Source organism: Anticarsia gemmatalis, chromosome 15, assembly GCF_050436995.1.
Source record: "Anticarsia gemmatalis isolate Benzon Research Colony breed Stoneville strain chromosome 15, ilAntGemm2 primary, whole genome shotgun sequence".
NCBI lineage: Eukaryota > Metazoa > Arthropoda > Insecta > Lepidoptera > Erebidae > Anticarsia > Anticarsia gemmatalis.
The window spans coordinates 12,194,576-12,207,790 of NC_134759.1; positions in this window are offsets into that span (position 1 = coordinate 12,194,576).

Below are 13,215 nucleotides of genomic sequence, written 5' to 3' on the forward strand. Positions count from 1 at the left end.
GATAAGTGCCCTGTCCTCTCCCAGATATTAATATCGAGCGATTAAATTAACGATATTAGAAGGGGAGATAAAAATCTCATTTGTTAATTACTCAGCTTCGGGCCGGTGTAATATTAGCTTTAGGCCGAGCGCCGCGCCAGATAGCTTTGTACGGAGCGTAACGAACACACAACGTGCAAAAATTAAGTAATTAAGGATGTTTTTCCAAATGATTCTATTTGATCCGGCTCTCTCCACCGGTGTCGTGTTTACCATGCGGGTTAATAAAGTAATGACTAAATAATGGGATTACTCCCTTACTCAGTTACTTTGCGAGTGTTTTTCAGCAAATTGAGAAGGAAGCTCTCTCTCGCGGAAATTTTGCGACTATTCGCTAACAACTTAAACACTGGGAAGTGTAAGAATAATTTTGTATGGAGACGCCGCCTCGAGCGTCGTCCCTTACCGTTTCTTTGTTATAATAAACTGATGTGAAGGTTCCCAAACCAACAATCTAATTTCACACACCAATTCTTTCAGGCAAAAGCTCCAATCTTTCCAGTAATTCGTTAAAATTTGCCCTCTCCCCGCGGCCCGGCTCGGTCCCCGGCGTGGCCCGGAGGCTCGGCGCGGGCGGAGGCATAAAACACAGTATAATTCCCGGTCATTATTCACAGTTTTCCAAGGGATTTCGGGCGTGCGTAATGACTTTATTTGAAATGGAATTTTGTAAGACACCCGACGCGCCAGGTCCCGCGGGCGCGCCAACTCATTGAATTAGACACTGCTTCGCGCCGCTGTACTACACTGTACAACACAGTACAACACAGTACAACACGGTACAGCGCTGTACAACATGTTTGTGTTTTATGTACAAGATTGGGAAGGAAATTCCTCAAGTGTACGAAGGTATTTTTTTCATTGTTGACCTGAGATGATAGATGGATTTAGGCTTCAATTTGCGAGATTACTTTGTGCTCGGAGAGGAAGTTTTAATATTAGGCTGGGTATTGAAGCTCGCCGTGAGAATATAATAAATTCCTTTGTAAGATATTCAGACTAGATATTGCGTAGAAAAAGTATGTCAAAAGTCTTGTTTATACGTTCACAATATGCAATGTGAATTGTGCTATGACACGAGCGATATTTGAGGCAGTATTTTGAGGCACATTTGACAAGCGGCGCACGTGGCCAATGAGTTTTTACGTCAATCAAACCCTCGCTATGAGCTTTGTAAGTAAGTTATAGCGTGCGGGCCACGAAGTCCTTACAGATCAATGAAACTGAAATATTTTGACAATTGTACATTTTGTTTTTCAGACTGAAATTCCTGTTCTTATTTATTTGAGCAGCAAGTTTAAATGATAATCTTGAAGGTTTTGGAAATGTATTCAAATAGTACTTTTTGATACCATTTTTAAGATTTTTTGAAGTAAAGTTGTTGACTACAAATACCTCCTACAAATGAACAAAAACAGATGAAATTTAAACTGAAACCTAAGCTTCTAAAGATGATGAAAGATAATTTTAAATAAGTCGATAACTATACTTATAGTTTTCACAATGTAAATCTATACTAATATAATAAAGCTGAAGAGTTTGTTTGTTTGTTTGTTTGTTTGTTTGTTTGAACGCGCTAATCTCAGGAACTACTGGTCCGATTTGAAAAATTATTTCAGTGTTAGATAGTCCATTTATCGAGGAAGGCTATAGGCTATATAACATCACGCTACGACCATTAGGAGCGGAGTAGCAACGAAAAATGTTACAAAAACGGGGAAAATTATGATTCTCTCTTATGTGACGCAAGCGAAGTTGCGCGGGTCAGCTAGTTTCATATAAAAGTAATATAAGTGAGAATACCTTTGCAGATATTTTTAAGGAAATTGATCCGGAAATTCACAGAAGAGAGCGTTCTTCCGCAGTTTGCGCTCACGTTCCTTTGATGTTGTATTCGATATCCTGTCGTGTGTATTCTTAACTGCGCCCAGTTACCTCCAGATAACTGTTAGTTAGTTAACCGAATGATATCAGACAGGAAAATTATTAGATATTTCCTTTCTGCAGAATCTAATTGTAGAAAAAGGATATGTTTATTTTTATAGAGTTTGAAGTGAATGGTCGGTGTTGGGATTCTAACTTTCTATCGTACTGCAGACACCTCGATGTCATTGAACAATTATTTATGGGGTTCTTGGTCATTTCGGAAATGTATTTTTAGCAATGCTCAAAAATGTTGTATCAGGATTGAATGATTCAACGTATTGAGAGACTGTCACTGTGGATAGCAAAGTCAAGCCAGATACAAGTTTTAGGTAATTTTTAAGATTTTCCACAGATTTTCCTTTTAATTATAATATCGTGTCAGCGATATCGAAATCAGAATAAGCATCATCTATAAGATATGATTAAAACCTTCCAAATGAAATGTACCTTAATTATCTCCTTAAAATTATATTATTTAGTGTATTTTGAATCCTGTATGTTAATCGCTTACTTAGTAGCTCCACGTAAGATTCGTGCTGGGAGTATTTTGATCCGCACCGCTTCGCCGTGTTCTCGTAAAGCCTCCGCCAGCCTCCAGCAGCCATCACGGCGGCACACGACGCCGATTCAACACAAAACGTCCGATTTGCCGCCAAAATGTCCCGAGTTACCCACACAAACGTCCCGACATTTTTGTTATGTGGAAATGATTATAAATAGGGAATTTTGTGGGGAATTTCCAATGAGTTTCCATCGGTATTTGAGGGTAAAATGGGTCGTTTTGTTTATTTGATAGACATCGTAAATTAATTGCATTGTTTTTCTGTTACATGACGGGGAAAGTTAAATGTATGGTAATCTGATTAATTATTGACTTTGTGTATTGTTTTGATTTTGGTCGAAATGGATAATTTAAATGTGTTATGCCTATGTCGGTCATGTTTTTGTAGAGAGTGCGAATAGTAATCAATGCCTAATAGGTACTTACCTTAATAATAATAAGATAACATTATTTTAAAACTATATTTATAAAGGAATATGGCTGTGTGTAAGATAGCACGAATATGAAGACTGATAGTCAAGTGAGTGAAAGAAGGAACAAAACATACCAACTACACATGACATTAGAAAAATACTAAACGATATGCAGGCATGTTATGGTAGAGGAACAAAAGTTTGCAGGAATAAATCTGAAACGTCAACGTGTTTTTATAATAAATCGGAATCCACAAAAACTGTAAATTCAAACTCGTTTTAAAAATCACAAATAAACCCATTTTTAAACTTTTAACATGTAGATTGACAACAAAAAGTCGATGTTGTAATGGAATGCGTTTTTACAAGTATCGCCAGTGAGCGAATTTATCAAAATATGTTTGTTAGTAATAAATAACTGTTCATATATCCATCCGGTACACTTCACCACAACACTGTTAACATTTGTGTTATTATTTCACTGACGTTTGTTGTTTTATGAGTCAGGAAGTCATTGTCAATCATGTGTTTATATTATTTTATAGCTGATTATATACTTTATTTATTATGCAAATACACAATTTTTTAATAAAACGGACAATTTAGATAGTAAAACGAAATAATAATTAATTGTCGACAATAAAAAAGGTAGTGTAATATTACACTTTTAAGACACCACAGCTATAACAAAGGCCTAGCTTCAGGTTTTTTTAAAGTAAAGGCATATAATATATATTACATATCACGGAAAAAAATACACTACATACTCATATTTCGCATTAAAATTTAAAAGTTTATAACCATTAAATCAATAGGAAATCTACAAAATTTAGCTCTTAACTTTGACAATTGTAAACTTAGTCTCACCTGAGAACAACTCTGTACACCAAATTATTAAAACAAACAGCGATTGTATCCTACAAAAAAGTAATTTAACATCCAATCGAATATAATATTGATAGCTGATTGTTATAAAGGTCGATTCCCGTCAGTAGAATGCTCATTTCGCTATAAAATGAGTCATCAAGAGTCACAAGGGTGCACTAAAAATAAAGGCGAAATTGTATTTTTGCGCCGCCGTGGCCTATTAATTGAATAAAGCGATTAAATTAAATTAACGAGCCCATTCATTTGCAGTTTAACTGCACTTTAGTCTTGGATTGCAGTTGCAATTTTGTGCCGATGTCCTCTCATATTGATATTGACTTATGCTCGTTAATTAGTTATTTGTATGCGTTCATTGATACTTATTACATACGTTAGGTTGGTTGTTGATGGGACAGAAACGTTTCAGTGCAAAGGGGTTTTCAAATTTGGTTTTATCAGTTATTTTGTAGTAAAATGTATTGTGTTATGTTTGTATTGGTTAAACATTACTTCCGAACAATATGTTTGATGAATTAACGTGCTACATTATCCAACGGAACAAAGGGATAGTAAATGCATATAAAATCACGCATATTATTATTTTATGTGAAGTTCAGATATAAATTACACCCTTATAATTTGTTTCATTTTAAGAATGATACAAAAGCAGTCAAATAAAAGAAACAGATTATTTCATCAGCTTTATTCAATTCTCCATTAAAATTTTGTGAATTAACACCCACGCACATTTAACACTTGTATTAAAATTGGTGTTAATGAAACGCTTTTGTGCGTGATTGTACGGATGACGTCGCCATTGTTTTATGAAATGTGAGGCATCAACGGTGAAAAATAGCCCAAAGGGATTTGATTTTCACATAAAATATTTTCATGGTGGACGTAAAAAAAGGTTCCTGAACGTAACGCCTACTGAAACGGTATTTGTGGATGTTTTGTATGAAAGTTGTCCGACTTGTTTATGTACCAGTTATTTTGTTACAAAAAAAGCGTTTATTTATACCTTGAATTTATGAAAATACTGTTTTCTTTTTGTACGAGGTTTCATACCATTTACGAATATGCTGTTGTCTTTTTGTAAGAGGTGTAGTTGCGGATGTCCATCGTTAGGTCTTCGGTTCGATATCAACACCTGCGATTCAGATTTGCATTTGCTTAACTTTCTACCTACCTTTAGTCTAGTAGTCAGACACACATTTTCAGTATTTTTTTTTTGGAATTAATTAATTTTGGTACTCTAACCAAAGATCCGGTAATACGTGAACTGCAATAAAGCCTTACTATCCAGCCATCGTACGTGTTTTCAAACACAATATAAGGATAATTTTCATAGAGATTGTACAAAGCTTATCAATTTCCGAGAGATAATGTAAACGTAATCTGCATCAAGGCATCAACGTAATTCATAATAGATTTCTTACGAAGAAAAGATACGGTATATTGTAGCACGTAATATGACTTGAGAAGCATATTTTCTTGTTAAAATTTAATGCATAATCTGTATTAACTTTACAAGGATAGTGATAGCTACCATACTATTTTAAGCAAAGCATTCAAGATAGGGTTTGAATCTTTAGGTCAAGAGAATTCGCATTTTGGAAGGGAAGACTGAAGTTTTAAGAACTAAACGCCAGCTTAGCTAGCTTACTAGCTAGGATATTATTATACTATTTTAAGCTATGAGCAGCAATTAACTTATTTACGTAATAGATATAAATAAAAGACTTTGTCTCGTAATTAGATAATATTATAGATATTATAGTCTAAAGATAATTCGTAAGCGTCAACCGTTAGCTACATTATACGAAAACGATTATATTCGATTAACAAAACTACAACAAAGTAACACAACTACGTAAAGACAAAGTAACAGACAAGCTAAATAGCATTCCTATCATTCTAAACCTTCCATTCACAACTCAAGTGCATTCACAAAAAACTGCACCGACTATTTTAACACGGCAAGAACATAAAATGACATTTCCAATCGTAGCTTTTTCATCTCGCACGACAAAAGAGTTGTCTTTGAGCATTCAGTCTCATTCGAGAACCGGGAGTGAGTGAATGAAAAGAAACAATGAACGAATTGCTCGGTCGAACGGACGTCAAAAGGGAGGCAAGTGGAGCGGAGTGTCACTATTGTATAAATTGATAGTAAGATAGTCGTTCGCTGTTGATAATGGTGGATTATAGATATTGGTGAGTACGACTGTACGACTGTAGCCTCGGGAATATTCGGGAGTACTCGGGAATATTCGGGAGTAATCCATCAAATGTGAAGACGCTGTCATGTGCGGATGTTTTTGCTTTTGTTGATGACAATATGGGAATATGTGATGTGTTCGATAGATTATGGCACGTAGTTTGTTGCCTATATAACTGAAGTTTAGTAATTCGGGATTGTTGTGAATGATTATTTTGACTTTGTCTTAAGCTTGGACTAAAATGACTGAAAATACACACATTTGATCACATAAGACATGATGGTATTAGAGTAAGATAGATAACGTTAAGCTCTGTGGTAAGATCGGAACGGTAAACTATACAAAGGACTTACGGACATTTTCTTCAAAAGTAACGTCCAAAGTATAGGGGCAAAAGTAAAAATCAAGAATTTACTGTTAGTTTTTAAAGAAGCAGATTTGCCTTGACTACACAAATGTCAAGTAAAAGTAAATGGCTTTAGCGGTTATTTTAGACGTATATGAACAAACTGGCCGTTAAGGAAAAACATAAAGTTAAATAAAACTCTATCAATATCACTGAACTTACACTCAAACCAAATCCAAATCAGAAAATCGTGCGGGTTCGTGCTAGAATCTAACCTATCAATACACCTTAGTAATAACGTAAGTAAAATCAAACCGCACAGTTCAGGTGGAGCAACAGATTTGCTCTAAGAAACCAGGGGTTCTAGACTCAAAGATGCTTCCTAAACGATCTAGATTGAAAAGTTACATGGATTGCTAAGTACGGCGCAGAGGTTCGAGGCTAAGCTATCGGGGCCGGCCCGAAACGACGGCAATCAGTTAAAAGCATGCGAGCTGAACTTTAAGCTTGGTGCACGATGATTGAGCCTGTTTATACAAACTAAAATTGGTTAGAAATATATTTACCTAACATGTTTAAATATTGTTTAATGTATTTCTTGAGAGCATGCAATATCTCCAATGCGCTCTTCAGCGTTGTGGACTCAAGGCTTAAACCTTCGCTCATTTTGGGAGGAGACCTTTGCCCAGCAGTAATGGCAAAAGTTTAAAAAAACTTATGATGACATTTTAAGGTTAATCGGTTTTTAGGTCGAAACTCGAAAGTGTAAGATCACTTTTTTTGGAAACAATTGGGTTTATTATGTTAAATATTTTATTTGCACTTTAGAACATAAGTCCAGCATGATAAAGTATTCTCATTAATTAAAAAAACATTATTAATCGGAGTTTTTAATCACAAGATCACTATTACACGAGTAGAAAAAATATCTTTCACACAAAACTACATCAAAACACATTACGGAAAGCTGAAAATGCAATGCATTTCACCCGCCGATGTGCACCCTCAGTAGTGAGACTAACAGAGTACGTTTAACTGAATTTCAGCAGATCGTGAATCCGTATTCACGGGAAAATGTACTATTTGGATGAGATTAGATACCGACAACTGCGATACGAACTTTCAAGATTTGAAATATGTTTGAAACAGTACTGGGGTTTGCTTTATAACAAAGTTGCGTTTAATTTGACAGGACAGAGGGTGTATTTTGGAATACGTGACAGTTATTGCGGCGAATAGTCACGTTTTCAACGAACACGTTCTTTATTGCGCAAGAAATGGATTGCTGTGTGGAAATGGTATGCAGTTGAATTGCGTCTGTAAAATTGTATGTAATTTCGTCGTGTATGATAGTGGTGATAATATTTTAAATTGAGGATTGGCTTTCGTATTAGATAACTGATAAGTAAAACGTATTCCATTGGCATACTGAAACTATAGACCTAAGGATTATTTTTAGGATTTTTTTCTTTCATAAGCACAGACTTATGAAAGGATGTAAGTATTTTTTCGTACACCACGCTTCAATCTATGGAAGCAGAGTGAGAAAGATAACCATAAAAGGTTTCGTATGCATATGAAAAAAGAAACGCAATTACTCGAAGAAACACAGACAGATGTAACTCTTTGTTATCCCAGTGCTGGGCAAGGGTTTCGTCTCGGAATGAGGGAGGTTTTGAGCCCACCAGGCAAACTTAACAAAAATAATAACAGAAATAATAATCAATTCTGGTTAATATACAAGTGTAACCAAATAACGAGACTAGTACATTTAGCTGTGATTTGATTCATTACTGGCGAGAGCCGGGGTTGGGCGCGAGGGTTATTGACACGGGTCCGAGCCGCGTCAACCTGTCCATTGTGATACTCTGACGTGACGCGAGTGAACATTATGTATGAACCATATTATATTATATTAAGTAGATATAATGTTGTACAAAACTTACGCCGATTCTAAAACATTTGCTTCAATTAATAATTGTCTCAGATTTATTAATTCCGAAGTATAATTTTCGAATACACCACGGGATTCTTCTGGATAATAGAAAAAGACAACTTGGTGGGTAACAATTCTTAGTGCGGACTAAGAATTGTTCCTGTGTTGCGGGGACTTTTACAAACAATGGACACGCAGTACAACCACACCCGAAACAACTACATACATATGTGTGAATAAGCACAAATATTTGTTTCGTGTGGGCATCAAACTCACGGTCTCTCGAGGCACTGCGCCACGGACGCCGTCGAATATGTTTTAGATAGCTGGCGTGGTTGAGCAATTGTGAAAATGACACTCCCGTATGTTTATGATTAAAAGATGCGAGTATACCTATTATTAGAAATGTATCTTTTTTCAACTAAAAAATCTCTCGACACACATAGATCTCAAAATATAAAACGTAGCTGTATTCAAATATATCACCCACTTCACATTCCTTTTTATACAACAGAAGCAATATTTCCAAATGACCACTAAAACTGACACCAACAAACAGTTTAGAGACAAGTGTATCGAACCATCTATAACATTTCCTAACCTACTATGTTCGCATACCACTGGTACTTTAGCAGGGGTTCATATAAACCGATGTTTTACGCCGAATCGATAGGTGTGGCGTAAAGATAACGCTCACTACCAGAACCCTGTCTGCTATAACACGATATTCCAGATCGAATGCTGGTTACGTTCTCACATTGTTATGTTTTGTTTCTTTGAGTTTTATTTTAAGATTGCTGTATTGCAAATAAACGTAACGTTAGCTCTGATTAGAGTGTTTTGTCGCTTTTAATACATTTTGAAACTGTATATGAGTGAAAAAACAAATAATGTACAACTAATTTGAGTGTATATGACTTTCATTTGCAAGATAAAAGATGTCCCTTTAAAGCATTACTATTTTGAAACTAATCAGAGCTTAAACGACGTTTATTTGTAAGAGAGTCAATGTGGTTTAAAAAGCATTTCAATTTTTTTACCGTCTACTTAGCACCTTCTATGACTTCCTCTCAAGAGATATTACTTACCTTCAGCAAGTCTATGCTTATTTAACAATAAAATATGAGGTACCACTTAACACAGCTCTCTGATATGGAATTAGTGTGTATTTGAAATGTAATTATTACTGAATGATTTAAAGTACCCAGTACTGACTGTGTATAGATGTTTTGACCGTGTTGATTTTTCTGCATAATTTACTGCATACCGCAACCTACATATGTATTTTGTTTGCTAGAACACGCGACTATTATATTTATTTAAAGAAAACAAATTATCGAGGTACTGGCGTCATGCAAGATGCCTTGTACCTGTATTTTACTGAAGTATAATTATTTGGGTAATTGTTGCAAATTAGCAGCACGAAGTGGGCAACGACGTCAGTAAAGTGCGCGGATTTGAAGCTCTTATGGTTGTTATACCCGATCGATAAGTTTCCTGTCAAGTCTGCAGCTTACTCGTTGGGCTATAATTATGCAAGTTGCCTTTTTAAGCTTTTTTTTTGGGTCAGGGAGGAATTGGGGTCTATCGGGCTCTCCCGCCGGCTAGGCGTTCCGGTTTTAAATTTGGGCATACCGACTAAAAACCTGACGTTCCTTTACTGTTAAAGGAACGAATCACTATAAAGTGGCCAGGACGCGGTACCTTCAATTCCGTCTCCAAGTCCCATGTCTTTTTAAGCTTACGGTAAAGCCGTTCGTAAGCTTACACGTTCTAACAATGTTATTTAGCTACTTAATTGATAACGTGTTATACATTGAAGAGTTATATGACATGTTATGTAACACAATGCTAACGCATCGTAAGATTTTATACCTATATTTTTATATATTTTATTTTATACTTACATAAATGTGCCCTGAGTCTTGTGCGCCCTAACAAAATTAGTACATGTCCATAGCTAAAACAGCAGGTGTAAAAACGTTGAACAACTTTTCCTCACCACCCACTTCTTCTTCATCAATCAATCGCTAAGCATTTATTTAATTTGGCAACACTCTGGCCTAATTCTATTACTGCTTATGATGGATGGACAACATCGGCCGTCGTGTGAAATTTTGTAAACAGGCAACACCGAAACTCTAAATATACAACGTATTTTTGTAACATTTTTTGACACTTCGCTGGTGACGGAAAAAATTGGCAACAAAATGTTTTTTACAAATATTTTTGGGATTTTTATTTTTGTATTCTTTCAGTCGTTATAGCTGCTCGTGGTTATTTTTATTTTGAAATACAGTTTACTGTTTTCAAAAATATTACATTTTCATATACAAAATTCGGTAAAGTGCACAAGAGAAGGCTTTTAAATTGATTTGCTTTTTCTCAAAGCGACATTGTAATTCACTAATTTAATAAAAAAACAGTACTGCTTTTAACTTAATATTTACAACGCAAGTGATTGTACAAGACATAACTATACACAGTGGCGTTATTTCAATTGCTGTTACAAATTTTTTGATAGGTTTACATGTTTATGGAAAAAAACTCGCCCTTATTTAACGGATCAATGGTATGAATGGTGAAAAGTAAATAACAGTGAATATGTTATAAAAACAATCAACTTAACTTCAGTTAAACAAAATTTGATTGTAATAAATGTTTCGTGCGAGGTTTCATTAACAAGCGGTCCCGTTCAGGAACTGATAACATCTGCCTTTGAAATCACATAAAATTTTAGTTGATAATTTGATTTCAATCAAACAATTGTAAAACTTTCGCTTCGTTAACGCGTCGAGTTGTTGTAACTTTTGATTTATTCACAATTCATTTGTTGAATTTGAATTTTTGATTTATATAAAATACAATCCGTTTATTTTTAATGAACGGAAAACTTTGTTCCGACTTGGATTGTTTATTTTTATTTTAGTTTAATAACTTGTTTAGTTATTTCTAGAATTGCGTTGCCAACATTTCATCTTTACACCTAAATACATAAGTAGAGATGCAAATGTAAATCCAAATTTTCATGTGTTTTCGTCTCGTAATAATGACAACTTTGATTTTATGTTTACCTTACCTTTTACTTTGTATAAATTATTACGAAATCCTCATTTAGAGACCCCAAGACCAAACTTATTAATATACCCTCACACAATATCAGCTCGATCATTTTGATGCAAGAAATCAATTATCGCAAAATATTTCCAACAAAAGGGGAAGAAGCTCAAGTGGTGCCATCTAGCGGCCAAGACAAAGACTAACTGCCATGTAAATTAGCGGCAAAGCTGCAACGCAATCGGATTAGTGTGCCCCTATTTAATTAAATGAGCATCATACCGAGAATCCTTAAAATACCGATAAATTAATTAATATAGCCAAGTTCAATGGCTTCGGCTACATTATTGAACGTTTTTGCTAAGAGGTCTTTATTTTCATTGTTTGAAGAGACCGTTTTAATTTCGTAATGCAGTTTTTATGTTTGAAGATTAGTTTAATTAGGGGTTTCTTGGCATTTTGGGGATAATTACTGCAGTATACAAATGCGATGTTGCGACGCCAAATTGATAGCCTACGACGAAGTTCCCAGAATGAATTTGTTTTGAAGAAGTTTAAAAATACTATATCTACATAAGATATATTTGAAACTGGGTAGTTAAAAATTAAAAAACTGTGTTCTATACTAATGTATGTTTAGTTATATTGCGTTTTGTTTGTAGGCGTACTGGGATTCTGACAAAATAATTACATTCGTCCTTTGATGAAATTCCAGCCGTAATTCGAAAACGCGCAAAGCATCTATGAAAAGCAAATCAATATCAAACTAGACTCACGTAGCCATGCTCAATCTGTGCAAGCAACTCTAATTTATTAGTTTACACTAACGATATAACCCGACCAAATTATATAACACAGCTCACCAACTCAAGTCCAGGTGATTAGAAGCCTTCGTAAATGTACTATGTAATAGGCTTTGTAGGTATTTTCTCGAGATAGGCTGGACTATAAATCGAACGGACATTGTAACGCCCCTATAGATAAGGCACAAAACACAGATAACGTTGCTGGATTGATCTTCAATGAGTAGAAATTCATTTATCTCGACTAAACCTTAAGTGGAGGGAGTGTGCAAGGTGAAATATACTTTATATAGGTGCAATAGAGTTGTTTTTCGTGTGTAGGGAACGTGTTATTCGTGAAATTAAGGCGAGGTTTCGTTGATACGATTGCAGTTGCTGCTGAAACAGTTGTGTTGACTTTTTTAGACGTTACCCGAGGTTATGTTTTATGTAATCTACACTAAAATAAGGTAATACATACGATCTAATCTAATCATATTATTACTAGTTAGCGGTAGATTTATTACTGACTCTAGTCTGCCTTAAATAAAAACCAAAATTTATTTTTGACAAGGGTCACTAGAATTAGCGATCAGTTTGCTAATAACTGGTTTTCATAACTTTCCGCAAAAGAAGACTTGATTCATAAATTACGAAGAACTTGCTCTTTTGCAATTACCACTACAAAATACTACAAAAACCAAAATTTCCTTCTTCGAAAGCTGCGACTATTTTGTCTAGCGTTAGTCCCGACACAATCGCGTTTTGGAAGCCGCCCCTTAACCCAAGGAAGCACATAATTTGTGACCGCTATCGACACAAAGATAAAACCGTTCGATTCGGCGCGACTTTAATTTCTTTCCCCACGATAAATGCTCTCCTGCGCACTCCTGCTCTATTCGTATGAGTTAGAGCGAGACGACATGTGTATAGTAGACAAAGAAGTTTAGTTATTGGATCTCTAAGAGCCGGGTTAAATTGTTTTGTGTTTTTTTGGGAATGTTGTGTGTTATAGTGTGATTATTTTTCGGTGTTCGGTGAAAAGATAAGACTGGTACAACAAGG